Here is a 21,636-nt window from a genome sequence, read left to right on the forward strand (position 1 = left end):
ACCCAGTGGAACTATAGAAATGTCTAATTTTACTAGTTTTATGTACAATGTTAAGGTTTAAAAATCCATGTGAAATTTTGAGGCTGAATTAAAATTATTGTAATTTTCACATGTATGAATATAGGTTAAATTATGCATACAAAAAATATAATTAAGTTTTTTTTCTCATTTCAAATTGTGGACTTCGCCGGAAAAATATTTCAGCAGAGCTTTATTAAGTGTCAGTTAATTACTGTCCACTTCGTAGTCACCTTCGCCATTCCTTCTTCGCTGTCATGTTCATTTAGAGGTAAAGACTGGTTCACAATAATACATGAAATTTAGGCAGTTTTTTTTTAATTCAACATGAAGCAGCTTTACGCAATGCAAATTAATTTTTTAATTATGCAAATTAATTATTTCATTAAATTCGGAGTTTTTGTGATGACGAACTTATTTAGTTCTGACTTCCGCGTAAACAGGACATAACGGCCTTCACAACGAGAATGTCAACATTAACTACGCACAACACAAACATCCATGACGTGAATAGGGACCACTTACCCCTGCGAGATTCGAACCAACGACCCTCGGTTTGGCAGGTGAGGACAAAACCCCACCATCACCAAACCCAAATTCATAATGCAATTGAGATCAAAAAGGTTTTCCATTCGATAAAATTGCAAAAAAAAATTTTTGAAATGGTTCTCACGTACAAATACTGCAATGTGCAGTAACGAGTAATAAGACACGAACAGACGATGGGAGCCCTGGTGGGAAAAAACACGATGGCGGTGATTTCAACGCTTCGCTTCCTCCCATTTCCTCTCTCAACGCTTCACTAATTCCTTCGTTTCCGAAGACATTTCCTTCGAATCGCGATTTCTTCGAAAAATATCAAGTGAGCTGCCAAGGTTAAATGAGAGGTTGACATAGCAACCGTGGTATCCTTCATCGGCCATACTTAATTTAGACCGACATTCAGCGATAGGCAAATCGCATTCGTCTAGAATGATTAACAACAAGGGTGGCCTGGCGAGGTTGGCATTCGCTGAGGGCCCCGAGCGTGAAGCGTATATGAAAGGCGTGATAAAAAAATACCCTGATTACTTTAACCTATTTGTTTTTGCAATAATAAAAATCTACGCTTTATTCATTTGCTTTACGCTGTACACATACTCAGTGTAAAATATAATAGAAAATAAATAAAATAAAGGGGTCGGAATATAAAAGAGAACCTGATGCTTTTTTTGAAAGGAATATTCGAAAAGGTTATTTTAGAGGTTTTTTAGATTTCATTGCAGTTTCAAGGAGCAAATTCACTAAAAAATAGACGGTATAATCATAAAACATTATTAAATTTTACAGGCCGTGAAATTCTCACTTTTCATAGTATTTTTACTTACGAAATTGCTATTTTTTATTAACCTTTATCTGTTTTTTAAGAGCCAAAATAGCGTCAAAATACATTTCCGGGCATGCAATTTCCTAAAATTTTCGGGGGGAGAACCCAGAACCCTCCAGTAAGGGAGCCCCCATCATGAGCCTCAAACGAGGGCCCCCAATCACTCCAGACCGCCCCTGATTAACAAGCTCACTGAAAATAATCATAGTTTGAGGCAGGCTGGGAGGAAATATTCCCTCTTCATTCCAAGGGAAAAAATATACTGCTGAGTACATTTATCCAAAACTTTGAAAATAAGTAATTCCAATTAAAAAAATAAAACATAAGGTGAGTAACATTTGATTCAGAGGTCGAAAAATACAAAAGTTGTCACCTAAACATTCCGAAAGGCTTAATTGAAAAGGATATGAAGTAAAGATGATTAGCTCTTTTCCTCATAAATATTTATTTACAAATGGGTCAACATGTTTCACTGCACTTCAGCATCATCGGAACTAACGCTGCACAGCAGTGAAACATATTGAATTTTAAATAAATATGTACTTGGAATAATGCTAACAATAAGTATCTTTATTAAATATCCTACAATGGACTTCCTCAAGGCATCAGTGTCTACTATCATTGAATTGAAAACCAAATTGAGTATTTCATATTGCTCATTCCTTCCGGAGCCCTCAACCCCCTTTCTCATGGGCTTAAATTATAGGGACATCCCGAAATGAGGAGAATGAAGAAAAAAATGAAACACCGCAGTCTGAATCATGCGGGAGGGGATTCACTTGCGAAAGTTAAACAAAGGCATTAATTAAAAATGGAAGAATTATAACAGACGCCTTAGAGATGTGCTGCTATCTGAGAATCCTTAAAATATCTAGGATGGATATGATCACAAATGAATAGGTTCTACTTTAGGAAATTTGATGAGGAGTCATGCCTGTGGAACACAATGAGAAAGACTCTTAAAACATGAAGGACTATGGAGAAGCCATATTATGGGATGCAATCAGAGTGAAAATGCGAGAGGTAGAACCACGAAGGAATACGTCGAACATATTGTAAGGGATAAAGACTGCAATTCGTTATTGGAGTTGAAGAGGCTGGCTCAAAACCAGGAGGAATGAAGAAAGACAATGAATGCCGCTAACCAATCTACAGATTAGCTAACTCAATAGCGAATGTAGGCAGTGGCGCCGACACCATGGGATTTGAGGGGGCCCGAGCCCCCACAAAAATTTGTTATGGGTGTGACAAAAAAATGTGTCAGGCTTGTCGATTTTCCCAGGAGTGTCCAGATATCGAGATTCGAGTTATCAGGGTTCTAATTTTGATCACGTGACTCTTCTAAAATGCTTAAAAAACTTAAAACTCACCACTTATAAAATTTCCCGGGGCAAGATTCCCGGTTTGGGCCCCCCAATATTTTTTGTAAGTCGGCATCCCTGGTGGTCAGGGCAGGTCTTGGTAAATATTACATAATTTTCTCCGCAAGAAACATATGTAGTTAAATCCGCAGTGCACCAGAGTGCAACACACACAGCAGGAGATGTATGTACCAGGTAAATTTCATCTTGATCTCAGGGACATTGCGAATCATAATGGAATATTCTCTAATGTTGTTGTCCACTGACATGTCAATGATGTACACATGGTAAGTTAGGAATCATATTAAACAGTGCTTCCATATTGTAATTAGGAGAGGGGATCCACCCCCCACCTTTACCTCCATTACGAGGACCTATGAACTGTATGTACTGCTCCTTCCCGTTTTTATGTCTGGATGCGCCGCACAGTGGGCTGAAATCGAAAAAAGCTGGACAAAACCTCGAAAATGGTTTTTTTGAGTATGGAAGTTGAAACTTTGCACAGTTGTTGCCAACACATTAGTGCATGTTTTGACGCAAAATGTTTTTCATGGGTTAATTTTTTATATAAAATACATAGCCTCAAAGTTGAACAAATTTGGCGCAAATTGCCCGCTTTGAATTTTTTTCGAAATTCAGCATGTTTAAACTAATGTCACACCTTTAGTAGTAATTCAATAGCAACAAAAATTTATGACATTGTTAAACCGTTTGTAAGCATTGATTACCATCAACTTTCACGACTTAGTTGTTGTATTTGTGACCAATACGATTTCATAATGGCGGACCCTGTTTTTCGTCGAATTTTTGTGTTTACGTAGGATTTTAAAAAAAGGATCACCGAGTTACCTCGAGATATTTACACCACATATACTACAATGTATATAGTTTACGATAATTGGAAGTACAGCTGCGACCACCTGCGACGCCGAAATTAAGATCGATTTTTCGAACGTGCGGTACCGCCCGGAGCTGGCTGCTGGCCACGGGAATTGCCGTACTCGACGGATGTTGGATAGTGAATCATTTTAAGCAAATTTATTGTATAAAAGCTATGATATATTATTACTACATTTATTTTCCTTTTGTTGTAACCTGATTTCTTTACTGTCTTGTAATATTTATCGTCGATGCAGTACAAAATGGCGGACGCTAATTTCAGTAACATTTTTGCCCGTGTGTGGCTGTATAAAAAAAGGACACCGAGATGCTCTCAGATATTTACATCGTAATTGCATCAAGCCATATAGAGTCTCCATCCACAGAAATAATCTGCGACCGTTCGCAAAAAACAAAATAAAATCGATGTTTTTACCGTGCCGCGCAGTCCGCGGCTGCTCCCTGGGCGCATGGAATGTCGTGACGCAGCGTACATTATAAAGCGCTATGAATGCATAGTCTTTGCTCAGGATGTATTTAATGTTATTATTAACTGTATAGGCTTTTAGGCTTTTTTCTCAGTCCTTTCATTTTGATAAAAGGTTATCAATGAATATCTAAATAACTGTTGAACTTTCCCCATGTACGTGCTATAGTATCACTCCGAGTCGGTTGAAGAACTGTCGGTTTCACTTCCAGGCTGCAGATTTCTGGGTCATCGTCATTTAGTAACAGTCAATACCTCACTTCTATCGGCATTCTTCGGGATATCTGCGTAATTAGGGGTGCGGCGTTGGATATTACAGAATCCGAGGTCAGGAGTAGCCGGCGAAATAAGTCATCGTTGGTAGATATTCTTGAGTGCTTCCTGCTGAAGCTTTCTCGAAAATTTCTGGTATCTTTATTGCGTGCTTCAATTTATTCTTCAGATAATTGCCCTAGAGGAAGAATCATCTCTGAAGCTATATCTGCTCCGTGTATTAGGACCTTATGAACGGTCGGAGGCATGTAAAACCATGGGTACAGAGTGGCAAAGAGCACAGCGGTTTCCAAACAATAATCGTTGAATTTATATTCTTTTATGGGTGTATCGCTGGAAATAGCCCTCAAAATCGTTGAAAATCTTTTGATAAACTCTTCATCAATTTCTGCAAATTCAGCATAAGAGATTTAGCTAAAATTTTAAGGCAGCTGTTGACAGAAATGCCAATCGAGGTTGTAAAGTCAGACCTGCTTTTATCATCATAATATGAATTAAAATGTTTTCACCTAATATTTCAGATGACAGAGTGGGATTTTCAAAGAAGCGGCGAGCAGTATTGCCGTCGTTTGTAGTTCCAGCACCTTGTTTCGTCACATCAACAATCAAACCCATTTCTTCTTTAAACTTATTTTGTATTAATCCTCTTCGGTTTAATAGCAGTTGCTTTTGCTCTCTACGGGCCTGATTGAGAAAGTTATATTGAATGATATGATAAATGATTTTCATAGGGTAAAAGAAAAAGTTCTCTTTCAGTGAAATTACAACCTGCCTGCCACTGCTTAAAATCCAATATGTATGAAATATGTAGAAGACATTAAAAAAATCTTATGTAGCAGTGCAATGTGGAAATGCCAAATTTCAGATTTTTCCTTTTTACAGGTCGGCTTTTCAATTCTTGAATTCGATTCATTTCCGAAATTTTTGCACCACGAACAAAGCATGTCATGCTTCCCGTTTCAGTCAATGAATTGCAGACCTAGAGTAATTAATTCATGCTATCAAGAATGAAAGAGTAGTTCGTTTCAGTTATATGGCAGTTATGCTCACCTTTCCATTGACCATTGTGAGAAGCATGGAGAACCCGATGGTGTAATCTCCCACATGAATCGGCCTCAATTTTTTTATTTGCTTCTTAAGGTGCATCTCTTCTACCTTGGCTATTTCCTTTGTTTCTTTTTGCTCTGGTTGGAGTTGTCGTTGTAATTTCCTTCACTAATTTGGAGGCCACCTCATCTCCTTTCTCTCTTAATGTCATCGATGCTGCGAATGATAAAGTTGCCGCTAGCCGCGAGAAGATCTAAGACTTTCAGTCATCCTCCTCTTTGTTCTTTCGCTAACTTTGTCAAATTTTTTCCGGGTGTTCACCTGCTCTTAATGGGATCAAAATGAGTAAAAAATCGCCCTTAAATCCATTGAGATAATGCAACAACTCAGGTCACTTATTAATCGAATATACTTACCCGAAGAATTAGAAGCTCTTGTAAATTCTAGAACGTTTTCTGGTACATATATAGGTGCTTTCAGCCACTTAATATTTCTCCTCAAAAATCTTTCATTTCTACTGCAGGATTCCCATTTATTTTAGTAGCGAATCTAAAAATATCGTTTAAGACAGTCACTAATGCCCTTCGTAGCTTCAATATTACCTTGCGCGTGAAATTTTTTTGTCAGATATTTCATTAAATATTCATATCTCTCAACAAGGGATTTACATCCGGATTTGACAACTTTTTTTTATGAAGCAATAGACGAGTTACCTCGGGACCAGACATTTTTATAATTGCTCCAAATTTGTTGTTCAATACAACACTGGTTCTATTTCAGCTCTACGAGTTACCAATAACAAGTAATATACATGAAAATCAAAGAAAGGGTAAATTCTAGAGGCGTTCATGGTAAATAAAAAAATGGAAAAGGGACCGCACACGAGCAACGTGGGGTCATAAAAAGAACATTTTCGCGACTACCGTAGGGGGTGGACGGGCAAATACCAACCAGCTGTGGGCTAGTCGGCTGGTTTTAAAATCTATTTTGTCTTTGAGGTTAGAAGCAGGCTAATAGAGCCGTTTTACCCATCGAAGGGGTACAATGCACGTGCGGAATTGTGAGAGTTTCAAGTCAACTAGTTTGCATTCGGGAATTTGGTAAATAAACACTAGTCAGTAAAAATGGATAGAGGAGCGAATTCATTTACCTAAAGTGACAACAAACCAACTTGAACTGAAATAGTAATAATTATGTTGGAATCAAACATAACCACAGCAAAGACTTCATAGCGCTTTATAATGTACGCTGCGTCACGACATTCCATGCGCCCAGGGAGCAGCCGCGGACTGCGCGGCACGGTAAAAACATCGATTTTATTTTGTTTTTTGCGAACGGTCGCAGATTATTTCTGTGGATGGAGACTCTATATGGCTTGATGCAATTACGATGTAAATATCTGAGAGCATCTCGGTGTCCTTTTTTTATACAGCCACACACGGGCAAAAATGTTACTGAAATTAGCGTCCGCCATTTTGTACTGCATCGACGATAAATATTACAAGACAGTAAAGAAATCAGGTTACAACAAAAGTAAAATAAATGTAGTAATAATATATCATAGCTTTTATACAATAAATTTGCTTAAAATGATTCACTATCCAACATCCGTCGAGTACGGCAATTCCCGTGGCCAGCAGCCAGCTCCGGGCGGTACCGCACGTTCGAAAAATCGATCTTAATTTCGGCGTCGCAGGTGGTCGCAGCTGTACTTCCAATTATCGTAAACTATATACATTGTAGTATATGTGGTGTAAATATCTCGAGGTAACTCGGTGATCCTTTTTTTAAAATCCTACGTAAACACAAAAATTCGACGAAAAACAGGGTCCGCCATTATGTATCGTATTGGTCACAAATACAACAACTAAGTCGTGAAAGTTGATGGTAATCAATGCTTACAAACGGTTTAACAATGTCATAAATTTTTGTTGCTATTGAATTACTACTAAAGGTGTGACATTAGTTTAAACATGCTGAATTTCGAAAAAAATTCAAAGCGGGCAATTTGCGCCAAATTTGTTCAACTTTGAGGCTATGTATTTTATATAAAAAATTAACCCATGAAAAACATTTTGCGTCAAAACATGCACTAATGTGTTGGCAACAACTGTGCAAAGTTTCAACTTCCATACTCAAAAAAACCATTTTCGAGGTTTTGTCCAGCTTTTTTCGATTTCAGCCCACTGTGCGCCGGTGAGTTTTCCTCGGCACCGATCGAAATTATTCCGTTCGGTTTTCATTCCGAACGGCTGATTCAGATAGGTTAGCAACGCGGTCGGAATTAGTTTTACCTGAAAATTACTATTCCTACGACGATGAGCCCACGTAGTGAGCTATCGGACTGAACATTTTCGAACACAACAAAATCCGATTGCATCGCAACCCTTCGGAATCCACTGTAAAGAATGAGACCCGTTCGGAATAATAATTCCGATCAATGCCGAGCGCAACCCCCCAGGCAGTGCAGTATACACCTGACCTTACCAAACCAACATTTCGGGAGGTGCACGAAATTCAGAGAGGGAAAAATCATTCGTATAGACCGAGATTGGAACCCGGATCCGCCGATTTCCGGTCAAGTGCTAAAGCCAGTCAAGCCACCGAGGCATCAACCCTCTGTGGAAATTTATGGACCATAGCGGTCAAGCTGGTGTGTTTAAGTATACCGGGACAAGCCACGTGAAGTTTTCACCGTGGTATCTAGGTGTCAAAAATTGAGCTTTGCTCTCCGGCTGTGGCACAGTGCGCACGACTTGGACTGCTGGTCGCACAATATGCTCAGCAAAGAGATCAGGACACCTAGGTGGGTCCTCAGAAGGATACAACACACCGGGGCCGGGAACCAAGTCAGAGACTTATACGCCCGCGCTCCCGGGGAGGGGTTTGGATGGGAAGGAGCAAGGAAAGAGGCGCCGCCGCGATAGGAGCCCGTCGACGCCTCTGGGATAGGGATAGGGTTGGATGGGAGGGACGGGGTAAACCACCTTGCCGCTATAGAAGCGGAAAGGGCCCATTGTCAAGCGAAACCCGGCATCAGCCATTAATGTGCCAACGATGTTTTCCTATTAAAAAGAAAAACCCAGCGATCAAATCGTTGGATAATATTCTCAGCAGTCCAATCGGGGGATCCGGGTTCGAATCCCGGTCAAGGCGAATGATTTTTTTTTTTCTCCGTGGAATTTTCGCATAATTTGTGCATTGCGGGTGACTCCGTACAGTTTTCACCGTGGCTAGTCCCGGTATACTTAAATTTCGGGTGGTGTCCATCGACGGACAGACTGGGAATGAGCAGGTACAAGGAGAATGCATAGAGGAGGCCCAATTCCAACCCATATAAGGATGATTTCTGTAGCCACTTTGGTCGGATTTTAATAGGCTTTAAAAATTATCCGCGGCGAGGTGATGAGTGCAATAGGATCAACTTTTTTCCCAATATATTGCTGTATGGCCCTTGCAAATGCAAGTAATTGCACTGAAGAGTTATGAATTCGATAAATCACATCATCATGAATGTAAGTGTAGGTTGACACCCCTATAATTATACCTTATTTCCCCGTTAAACTCGGATATATTTGTCCGTCAGCGACGCGAGTGGTGACTTCTGTAAACCCATTTGAATGCGCGGTGGGTGACAACACATTTAGAGGATTACTTGAGGATCCTCTTTTGTAACATTCGTGAGTAGGTATCAGACACAGGAGTCGGTCTCCTATCGGTTGGTTACATGCCTTGAGACAACGCGTTACACTAAGCACGCGCATACAAATAGATATTCAACGAGCAGCCTTCGGGGAGCGGCGGAATTACGGTCGGAGACTGGAGAAGAGAGTGGAAGATTGAGCGATCCTCTCCTTATAAGGAGCGTTCTCAAGGATTGCGCAGAGAGGAGATTGCAATTACGCACGAGAGAGGGTCATAACACAAATGCGCGACACAGATAGAGCACGGCCACAGCGAAAAGGCATGGAAACTTGTTGGTACAACTAAAATCTTCATGCTTTACTTTGTGATACCCTTCCACCGCGGAAAATAATACCAGTACACTTAATAGGGGGCATTCAGTAATTACGTTAGGAGTTTATGGGGAGGGATCAAGTCGATTCTCACATAATCTCACGTGGGGGTCCTGGCAAGTATCACGAAATTTATTATCGTAAGAAACGGTGTAAAATGTGATTAAAGACTACGATATTAGTAATGCTAAATGATAGCCTTTAATAATTTTAAATAAAAATAAATTTTTTTATAAAAATAAAACGCAATGAAACATAGATTAACTTATTTACACTGAAAATACGTATTTGAACGATATAAAGTGAGATTAGGGGGAGGGGTCCAGCCGATTCTCGCCTAATCTCACGTGGGGATCACGGCAAGAATCACATTATTTTTTTCCGCAAGAAACAGTGTAACATGTGATTGTAGACTCGATATTAGTAATCTTAAATGATAGCTTTTACTCATTTTAGATAGAAATAATAACAAATTGTTTTATGAAAAACAAGCGCAATGAAGCATAGATTAGCGTACTTAAACTGAAAATACGTATTTTGAACAATCTCAAGTGAGATTAGGGAGAGGGGTCAAGCCGATTGTCACCTAATCTCACGCGGGGGTCCTGACCAAAATCACCTCACGCAATTAATGGACGCCCCTCACTAAGTGGAGAGTAATAACGGAAAAAGAAGAGCTCGAAAAAAAATGTGGAGCTGGAAAAATAGGGAGAGAAAGTGAAGAAGTGCGTGCTTGCGAAAAGTTTAGCTGATAGGAGAAATGAGAGATGAGATAAATTTAAAAAATCTTGTGGTTTTCAAGATTTAAAGACTTTCCCGGCGAACAGAATGTATAAACTTTTCTCGGAATTCCGCACGTTTATATATTCTGTTCGCCGGGAAAGTGTTAAATCTTACAAAATCTTATCCCGAGTAATGTTTATACAATCTTACGATTTATAACTAATAACTTCAGGCTTTACTTTGTGAAACCTCTCCATATTGGAAGTAAGGAATTAAAACTTTGTAAGGTTCACTGTTATTTAATTATGGGCACGACCCGGGTTTCGTAACTTGGTTACATCGTCAGGTGACTGATCTTGCATGCATCATACATTTATACACAAAGTACACAAGTGACTGTGAGGACATCTATTGGAAAGGAAAAGGACTGGTTATTGTTGATCAGTAATGATGAATAGTGCAATGAAATGCCTTGGTGGCTCAATGTAGCGCGAATTCAGGAGATTCGGGTTCGAATTCCGATCAAGACAAATGATTTTTCCCATGTGGATTTTTTTGCACTTCTACTTGGAATGTTTACAGGAAAAAAGACAGAGACTTCGAGGGTTCTGGGCGAACCCTCACCAGGGTTACAACGCACCGGGGCCGGGAACCAAGCACGAAGCTTATACGCCCGCGCACCCGGGGAGGGGGAAGAAAGGAAGGAAAAAGGATGGAGACGCCGCACAGTGGGCTAGAATCGAAAAAAGCTGGCCAAAACCTCAAAATCGATTTTTTTTAGCTAGGAAGTTGAAACTTCGCATACACATTCTCAAATAAATTGTGCATAACTACTCAGATTATTTTGGTCCTGTGTTTTCACTTTAACAATATATGTGAGGTCAAAGTTGAGCAAATTTAGCGAAAAACGACCACCCTCGATTTTTTCTGAAAATTGCCGACTTTATCCTCGTGCAGTGGTTTTATAAATAGTTTTATCGACAAAACTGTTATACCATCTTAATTGGCACTTCTTATTCTTTCGTTTGAAAGGTTTTTAAAGATTTTCTTTCATCAATAACCATAGATACATAACAAAATGGCGGAGCCTGTTTTCAACCCATTTTTTTACATAAACGTAGAAAAAAAGTAGACATTGTCACCGGCTTACACTAAGTAACTTATATCATGTCGTTCTTTGAAGCTTCTACATTGTGAATCTAAAGTCAAACCTTGCACCAATTTGCAACCCCGAATTTTAAATCGTTTTTTCGAACGCACGGACGACTCCGGTCTGGCCGGCGGCGGCGGAGAGTACGGCGACGCGGCAAGCGGGTGGATGCAATATGGTCTCATTCACTTTTATGTGTGGATAACAGATATATTAGTGACAGAATATAATCACCAGAAAGTAAAATTTATAAATATTGCTACGAATGACTCTCATTATGCAATCGCTGGGCACTACAAGAGGTGCACTGAAAGGTTTCTTTCTTTGAGTGCATTCCATGGAGAATGGACTTAAATCGCGTTCTTAAAGTGGGGAAACGGACTCTTTTACTAACTAATAAACTTTTTAAAAATAACAGTTAATATATTCCTTAAACGTGATGGAAAATGGCTCAATACAGTACTTGATTTTGCCGAATTTTGCCAAATCAAGTACTGTCTTGGTGCTTGAAGAGTTCATTATTCTTATTTAGTTTATATTCTTGATTTAAAGCAATTAATAACTATTCCTTATGCAGCACAATTTACATGTTGCTCTAGTTTAGCCAGTGCAGATGGACGTCAATTCATGTTTTCAGGGTTGTATCGAAAGAACGAATAGGAGGAAAACGAATGCAAAAGGAAGATACAGTGACCATCCTCGGAGGCAAGAAGAACTCTTGCCAAGTGGATAAAATGCAACCCCGAATATTATGTTATGTCAGATTAAGAGGCCCTCTCAATAAGTAACTGTGTCCATGCAGCTCACCAAATTTCGGTGCAAGAATCTTCGAAAATCTGAAATGCCAGGGATATAATATTAACCCCAGCGATGAGAGAGTGACGCGAGCATATGATTTCATTTACCCGAGTGAAATTATTGTAGCAGAGATTATATAAGAAGTTTCAAAAAATGGTTCTGTTCTCTTACTGCGACTCGAATCTTAACGTGCATTTCCACAGATCCTAGTTTCGCGTCGCATATAAAGTGCACTTTAATGTGCAAACACGGCTTTGATAGCAGTGAGGACATGCGAAATATAATTGCACGTGGGAACGAGGGCCTATGTCTCATGAATTATTGCTCGTGAGCACCTTTGTGCCTTATTGTTTAGGTAAAAAATGCTGTTCCTTAGGCCAAGCATGAAACAGGCACAAGTATTCAAAATTCATCACAATTATTCTAGATTTCCTCTCCAAATAATTTAATTTTCTCTCTCTCTCACTGACGCTTTAAATACAATTATGGTATGCCACCAACCGCGCATAAGGTCTTCATTCAAGGAGCTGACATTGCAACAGAGTCCATTCTTAATTGCGACAACTGACAGGGGAAGCAATATAGGCACGATATAAGGACGTGAGAAAGTTCCGTGAACGGTTGACTAGAAAAATGGCACGAGTGGCCAAAATAGGGATTTATTTCGAAGACAACTCCTAATGTCATAACTGATAATGACAAAAATATGCCAATTAAACCGGAGGAAACACACAGCTTACCGAACAATGTAATGGATCCGTTTTTGAAAAAAGAAAACAATGCTTTAGCTCAGACAGTGAAAGTGATAAAAACTCGTCAGATAGTGAATGAAAAACAGTACCCTTTTATTGCTGACAGTGCTAATTGCAGTATGTTAGTTGGGAAAAGCGTAAATTGTGTTGCTTTTGTTTATGTTATGTTTGTATGGTAAAATATTCCTGAAAAATAACCATTTTGTCAGCAGCGCAGTTCATAAAGAATAATGACGTTGATATATAGGTAAGAGATTTAAATCAATACTTTATATTGAGCATAAGACATAGATTAAAATGAACTGTTATTCTTAGAAAGAATACATTATTCGATGTGAGTAATATGCCTTCCGAAGCTTTTAAAGCTAAAAGGAGTTCAAACCAAAAACAAGTTCGAAGGACTCGGCACTACAACAATACTATAAAACGACCGTTGTCCGAAGGCCTTTAAATATGTATGGCAGGTTAGGAAGTGGAGGCCATGATCATCGAGGGCTCTTGCCTAGAAATAGAGCTTGTTAGTTAATAAAAGAGTCCGTTTCCCCAGTTTAAGCACGCGATATAAGTCCATTCTCCATGGAATGCACTCAAAGAAAGAAACCTTTCAGTGCACCTCTTGCAGTGCCCAGCGATTGCATAATGAGAGTCATTCGTAGCAATATTTATAAATTTTACTTTCTGGTGATTATTTTCTGTCAATAATATATCTGTTATCCACACATAAAAGTGAATGAGACCATATTGCATCCACCCGCTTGCCGCGTCGCCGTACTCTCCGCCGCCGCCGGCCAGACCGGAGTCGTCCGTGCGTTCGAAAAAACGATTTAAAATTCGGGGTTGCAAATTGGTGCAAGGTTTGACTTTAGATTCACAATGTAGAAGCTTCAAAGAACGACATGATATAAGTTACTTAGTGTAAGCCGGTGACAATGTCTACTTTTTTTCTACGTTTATGTAAAAAAATGGGTTGAAAACAGGCTCCGCCATTTTGTTATGTATCTATGGTTATTGATGAAAGAAAATCTTTAAAAACCTTTCAAACGAAAGAATAAGAAGTGCCAATTAAGATGGTATAACAGTTTTGTCGATAAAACTATTTATAAAACCACTGCACGAGGATAAAGTCGGCAATTTTCAGAAAAAATCGAGGGTGGTCGTTTTTCGCTAAATTTGCTCAACTTTGACCTCACATATATTGTTAAAGTGAAAACACAGGACCAAAATAATCTGAGTAGTTATGCACAATTTATTTGAGAATGTGTATGCGAAGTTTCAACTTCCTAGCTAAAAAAAATCGATTTTGAGGTTTTGGCCAGCTTTTTTCGATTCTAGCCCACTGTGCGCCGTCGCGATCGGAGCCCGCCGACGCCTCCAGGGAAAGGAAAGGGTTGGAAGGGAGGGAAAGAGGGATAAAACACTCCAGTGCTATGGAAGCAAAGGAGGCCCAATCTAGCGAAACCAAGCGATGCTATTTCTCTGCCACCATCCCGGAAGGATTTTCCTATGAGGAAGAAAAATCCCAGATAGGGACAGTGGGAAAGGAAAAAAGACAGTGGTCACAAGGACCTTGCAAAATCGCATGTGGCAGGGGGTCGAGTCAAATCTCACTTAATGGGGGAGAGAGGGCACAAAAATAGCCAAAATTACCATGCGTAATTAATGGACTAAGGCTTACTGCACATGTATCTTTAATGCACAGAGCCGGAATAAAGTCGTTGTTTTAGGGGTCAGGAGGACGTTTCGCAGCGCCTCAGTGGCATGCAATGCCTCTCAGCGTTAATTAGACTTGATTACAGACAAGTAGCTTTTAGATATTCTTCAATTATCTCGAAATATTTCTTGTTGAGCTGGCGAAATAACAATTTGCATCGAAGAGCCATCTTACTGATTACCAACTTTCCTATTTTTTCAGTAATAATTCGATTAATCGCTTAACATGCCACAGTTTGACTGATTGATTTTATTTCACGGTAAAAAGTATTCCTTCAACAAAATATTTTATTATTTAATGATTGCATTTTTCATATGTTGAAGAAATTGCTACTATGTGAAAAAAATTTACGAAAAATAAAAATACACCTGAGATAATTATGGCACAAGTTTAGTTTATCTTTTAGTAATTATCGTATAATTAGCTATTCACATTCTAGGGCACAAATATAATGGGACTCTTCGGTTTGCATGAAGCGAAGGATGCTTAGCCGGAGCTCATACAGCCTGCAAGAATTATTGCGTCTTACTTTTATTATTTTATACACGTTTATGACAACCATGTGTTGTGTATGTAAAGCACTGCATAATGCTGACAATTCACTTAGCTAACGCCCTGAGGTAATTCGCTGGGTATAATGCAGACCAGTGGCGTAGCCAGGAATTTCGTTCGGGGGAGGGGGGGGTCTAAAACCAGGGGGGAACATTTTTGAAAAACCGGGTACTAAGTAATGGGTTTTAAACTAATTTTAACACTTTTCATAATCGAAAAAACTTAATTTGTTAAAGAAACATGTTGTTAATTTCTGATTTTTCAATATTTTATTTTCTTTCATGAAGGACAATACATAATTATGTTTTTACATTTCGGGGGGGGGGGGAGGGTCCGCAACCCCCCTGGCTACGCCACTGATGCAGTCGTTGATGCGTATGTCATGACTTCTGGTGAAAACCAAGAAAAAGTTCACTTCGTCCAAGAGAAGACGAAGATTTCAAAGTCTCGAACAGAGGAAATTATATCCGTTGCTGCGAGATCGCTATGTATTCTGCTACGCCTATCTACAACGCTGAGTTTTCGTCGGAAATGCCCAAGTGGAAAGGGAGACCAAACAGAATACCTCCTCTACCTACTCCTCCCAGCGCCCATTTGCCGCGCCCGAGACGGAAATGATGTCATTGTTTGCCTCCCACCCCACCCACGGCCATAAAAGTGAACATCACCTCGGCGACGAATGGAGCAGTCACCAACGAGACTGAAAGCGTGGAAAGTGAAAAATGCGAAGGGCAAGATTAGCTCATGCACTGAGACGGTTTGGAGAAGCATCAGGGCCGGATCAAAAGGCCAAGGAGCGCGGGCCCTGGCCCACCCATCAAGCTGTAATGAACTACTTTAGAACAAAAAGAAGGACGTCTATGAAACAGGAACGACTTGTAAATTGTGCTCCGATGAGCATTGAGTCAGACATGTTCAGTAAATTGGTTTTGAGCGGCATCATCAAAGATTTTGCAGCTCGTAAATGAAGGAAAGTGCATGGATTGTAATGCATTAGTAATATGTATATACCCATACTGTAAATAAATTTGCTGAAAGTTGTGTTACTAGCATTTCCTATTATAACGCTAGAAATTGCAACACCTTGAAACAGTGGGCCACCATGCCTCCCATTAAAATGGGCCCCGGGCCACTCACATCCAAGATCCGGCCCTGAGAAGCAGCTGTTTGAAAGGAGATATACCATGGTTCGATTCATATATATTATTTTCTTTACAAGCGACAAGTGTCATAACTAGCGATGGGAGAAGCAAGAAAGAAATTATCAGCAGAACAGCCCAGGCAAAGAGGGCATTCCACCAAAAGAAAGATCGACTTGAAGCGGGAAATTTAAACATGGAAGTAGTGAAACAATACATCAGAACTTACATTCGGAATACTCTTCTCTACGGAAGCGAGGCATGGACAATGGCAGCAGCGGAGAAATCAAAGGTAGAATCCTTCGAAATGTGGTACTACAGAAGAATGAGGAGGGTCAGATGGATCGACCGAGTTACGAGAAAGTCATTAGAAGAGTAGGAGATAAGAGAAGCCACAAGAAAACCTTGATAAGAACACGGAATAAACTTAATAAGCCATAAGTTGAGGCCTGATGAAGAGGATCGTGTGAAAAGATTAGCTGATAGGAGAATTGAGTGGAGAGCTGCGTCAAACCAATATCAGGATTGTTGACCAGTAATGATGATGATAAGTGTCATTCAGTTCAAGAAATTCCAGACGATGAAATCGTGGCATCATAAAGCCAACATGTGCAAGAAAACACGAGCAAACTTGCTAAATTACATACGCGTAGGGATCATGCTGTCTATCAAGTTTAAACCACGGGTCTGCATTTCGTGGCCTAGAAGCAATTACAAACTAGCGTGGCTAGAGGAGTCGCCTGACCCCAGAAAATATTGACAAATCAAAGAATCTAAACTTTTAGAACTATAAATTAAATATCATTAGAAATTAGGCTTAATTTAAAAAGTCTTCCGGCTTAGAAACATTTTATCTTGACGTGGGGACGCCCCACAGGCCATCCTGAGGTTGGGTGGTCCCATGCTCCACTGCCCCCCACAGCCAAATACCCTTGGGTTACGCCCATTAATGGAGTCCGCACAGCTAATAGCTATCCATGATTTTATGCTTCCAATGAGTAGATTGGGAACGAAGACAGTTATCACACTGACTATAACTCAATTAAAATATGCCAGAGACATCAAAGCGCTAATTTGAGACATAGGCCGCCTAGCAAATTTGAAGTAGCTTAACCCATTACAACCCAATGTTGCTTATAGAGGCCGCCATACACGGTGAATGATCATGCGAATGATCATGCTCAATGATCACGTGATCATTCACAGGATCATGCGAGCAAAATAGAGCATGTTCTAATTTTCACTGAATGATCACGCGCATGACAGTTCATTCGCGAATTTTTCTGCTATACGCGGCGAATTATTTCATTCGCATGATCATTCAGCATCATCATGCGAATACTCAAATCAGGAAAGATTTAAACAACGAGTTCTTTTGTGCTGTAAATTTTAATGGCGATATATGTAGCTGCCACAATAATTATGATTGGGTAAAAAACGTTCACATTCAAAAGATGAGAAGTCTTGAAATTGTATTTCACCCACAAGCAGCTCTGGGTTATGAAGGGTTAAGAGGGCTGGCCACATCAGGAGTGTGCAAGTCGTGACACTGAGAAAAGTTTTGGGGGGATCAAATTTTGGGGGCAAGCGATATACATATAAAAGAAAAGTACATGAGAATTGTCGAGTTTGGGGACGAGAGCGTGCCATCATTGGGGATAGGCACCCCTATCATTTATGTCTCACGATTATTCTGGATGCAACTCAAGTTCCACATAACTCAGAGTAAGAGTAAATTGAGCCTTAAGGCCTGATTACACGGTGCATAAACACGCACGAGTTAATGGCACAAATCCATGCACGCGAAAATGCACCTTGTGCGAATACATATGAAGAAAAAAATTGGTTCATGCATTTGTACATCTTATTTCCCACCAAAATTGTTCATGCATTCACATATTATTGGTACGCGGTGATGAATCTTGTGACCAGCCCTTAATTGTGAATAATCTAAATGTAATCCATCATCATCATCAGTCAACAATCCTAAGATTGGTTTGACGCAGCTCTCCATTTCTCTCTCCTATCCGCTAATCTCTTCATAGCTACATATTTATTCTCTTTTACATCCTTTATAACCTGTCCGATATAACTCATTCGGGGCCGTCCCTTGCCCTTTTTCCCTTCCACTTGTCCTTCAACGATTGTCTTCATCAGACCATCGTGCCTCAAAATGTGGTCAACTAAGTTGTCCCTTCTTCTGCTTAATGTTTTTAGGAGGCTTCTCTTTTCTCCTACTCTCCTTAGCACTTCATGGTTACTCACACGGTCAATCCATTTCATCTTCATCATTCTTCGGTAGCACCACATTTCGAATGCTTCCACTCTTGACTTCTCTGCTGCTGTCAACGTCCAAGCCTCGCTTCCATAGAGAAACATACTCCATATGTAGCATCTGATGAATTGTTTCCTTACTTCTATGCTGGTATTTTCAGCTGTAAGAAGATTCTTCTTTTTGTAGAAAGCCCTCTTCGCCTGCGCTATTCTACTGTGTATTTCTTTCTTGCTCCGTCCATCGCTGGTAATTCGGCTTCCCAGGTAAGAGAACTCGTTCACCTCTTCAAGCTTATGCTTTCCTAGGTTGATGTTTGTTTTAGCCTCCTCTCTTTTACTGCAAACTAATATCTTAGTCTTCTTTTTGTTGATTTTTAGCTGATATCTGGCCATTGTCCTTTCCATGTTTGTCAACGTCTTCTTCAAATCCTTCTCTGTCTCGGCTATGACTGCTATGTCGTCAGCAAATCGCAGCATACTAATTTTTTCTCCGTGGTGTAATCCATCAATAGTTAATACTAGAAGATTTGAATGAATTCTTTCCATATTAAATATATTAGATAGGCATTGAATAGAGTGATGACAGCTAGAAAGTGTAAATAAAATTAATTCCATACGCTTATAAAAAAAATTCTAAGTTTTTGCTAGGTATCTCACTCAATCCCTATCAAACACACTTTCAGACTCTCCTCGAAAATAAGTGTCCAAAGAATAGGAAAATCGATGGCGGCCGACCTTCAGAGATGAATGGGCTTGCTCAACAACTTTATTTCATTGTCGATTGTGATAGAGTTTGAAAAACAAAGAGAGTCGTATTCTTCAGTCTCTGGATCGCCTTTTCCTCAGACGGGTGCGTCACAGCGCCACCTTTTTGGAAGGTGACATCACCCGTGTAGGAAATGGGTGAGCAATTGACCACCACCGTGTCCAAAATATCAACGCACATTAAAGGTAGGGTTGGGCTAAGTGTTCATTTTCCGTTGTCGATTACAACTGATAGTGGTACACTTCTGTACAGTACGTACTGATTAGCGAATACTCTGAACTCGTCATTTCTTGCTGTATCCACTTCCAATGACGACTCCTTCGACATGCGATTCCTATCTTGTTCCGCATAGCTTAAAAATATTTTCAGTAACCTTGAGTACTTTGTGCTCAATAGAACAAGTACTAATGAAGGTATGAGTAATGAACGATCAAGGCACATTGAAACTGCGATTCCGATTCTTTGTAGTGAGCAACGACACATGGACATATTTCTAAATTTATCCTCGCCTAATCTATTTCATGGTAAACACACAATAGCTTATACAGTCCCCCGATACTTGGTCCTCGGCTCACCCTTACCACATAGCCACATCTTCATCACTATCCGAATACGCTAGAGAGCACATTCTCCAACAACTGGAAAGAGATGAAGGCCACTATCACCAGCACTGAGACATAGTGTTGAAAGGATGGTATACCATGCCTACGAATGTAACACCCTGCGAGCCGCCTCGAGGGTTTTTTGCAGGGAATGACCAAGCATCAACCTGTAGCATATAATCCATCGAAGCTTGCTCCCATTGCACACTACATGGTCATAAAAATATACGTCCTTTTTCCATTGCATGTTCCTATCCCTTTCTTTCTTTACCTCTGAATTTATTTGTATGTTTGCGCTGAAGGCGCCGTGTGAATGAATGAAGTACAATATTAAAAGTAATATTTATAAATTATTTATTATGCAGTAATTTAGTAATGCAGGTGGTGTGATCTCCCACCAAACGCGCATCACTGCATGCAACGCAGTGGTATAAGACAAACTTACACACAAAGCTACAATTGGCTAAAGGTAAGTAGTTTATACAAGTCGACGATAAGTATTAACATAACTACGACAGCATTTGGTTCGTTTTTGTTCATGTAAATTGGGTTGCTCAACGGCGGGCTACATCGCCACCTTGAATATTGAAAACATTGTGGACAGATTCGAGTAATGCCTGCCAACATGATGGAAAAGTCACTTCTATATGCTCTCATCGGGCGAATTCTCGTCTGCCAGGTGGTAAGGCGCGAGAGGTAACGTGTTTCCTCCACCCGAGACTGCCTTCCGTCGGAGCGGACACATTCCTGGAGTGCAGCAGGTGGTCGTAGAGCGTGAAATAGGAGCACCGATAAACAAAGATAGTACAGCCTATGTCCCGCGAGGCGGACGTCCGGGGATCGAAATAAGTGGTGAGAGTGGGCGAAATTAGGGTAGGACCCACCTTGATTCTTTGCGCCTCGATCACAGGACAGCAGCAGATAATATGGCGAGGGGCGTGGACGGACGAAGCGGAGACAGATGAGGAGCGCCGAGCGATGAAGAGGAGGACTGATCACGCAGGCTGCGGCATCCGGGCGGCATTCCTCATTGGAACTCCAAAGATAGAAAATCCTCCACAGCCACGGCAGGAACACAAAACATTCGACGCTCGCGACTTCTGACAATGTCAGCAAACAATAGGAGTACCCGAAAGAAGATAATACTCTTGAAAAATCACTATAATTACCTTCCTCTATAATCCATTGCACTAGGTATCACAGTATTCCGATTCGTGGAAGTGCAAAGATATTTCAAACAAGCGGAGAACACACATCAGCGATGGAATCGGAGGGGGGACGGAGGGCGTCACGGGGTATCTGGGACACTATAGAGGGAAGGAAACACTAGTGGTAAATGTTGAAGAAGAAAAGTTCCATCCGCTGAACAAAATCCTTCGATAATTCCTAAGGAGAGATCAACGCTTGCAACAACGGCTTGATGCATTGGAATCTTCACCTTTCTTTCTTCCCTCCGCGGTGGAACGTGCACACATGTGAAGCACCTCACTCCTTATTCCCCCCCTTGAGCGCCGACCGGTCCGCCCGCGCGCAGCCCTCCTAGCGGATCACCAACACAGGAGGGGACGGAGGGGAGGCTTACTAAAGCACAAAGGTGACGGCCCTGTTGCCAAATGTCCACGCAAACAGCAGGTTGAAGTCTTCGCTGGAAGTCAGGATGGCAGCGACCAGGGCGCAAGAAACCTCAGGGTTCATCTACATTTACATACTACTCCGCAAGCC

At 40.5% G+C, this 21,636-nt stretch overlaps 1 protein-coding gene across 1 annotated transcript in view; it reads right to left on the reverse strand.

The window, feature by feature from the left end:
• The window catches only part of LOC124165105 (trophoblast glycoprotein), a 51,017-nt gene extending 29,599 nt beyond the window's left edge, over positions 1–21,418 (reverse strand). Inside the window, exon 1 of the mRNA XM_046542392.1 lies at positions 20,799–21,418. The gene's annotated coding sequence lies outside the window, so the exon portion shown is untranslated. The remainder of the gene's footprint in view (positions 1–20,798) is intronic.
• Positions 21,419–21,636: the final 218 nt, after the last annotated feature.

The sequence above is a fragment of the Ischnura elegans genome, chromosome 9 (genome assembly GCF_921293095.1).
Source record: "Ischnura elegans chromosome 9, ioIscEleg1.1, whole genome shotgun sequence".
Lineage (NCBI taxonomy): Eukaryota > Metazoa > Arthropoda > Insecta > Odonata > Coenagrionidae > Ischnura > Ischnura elegans.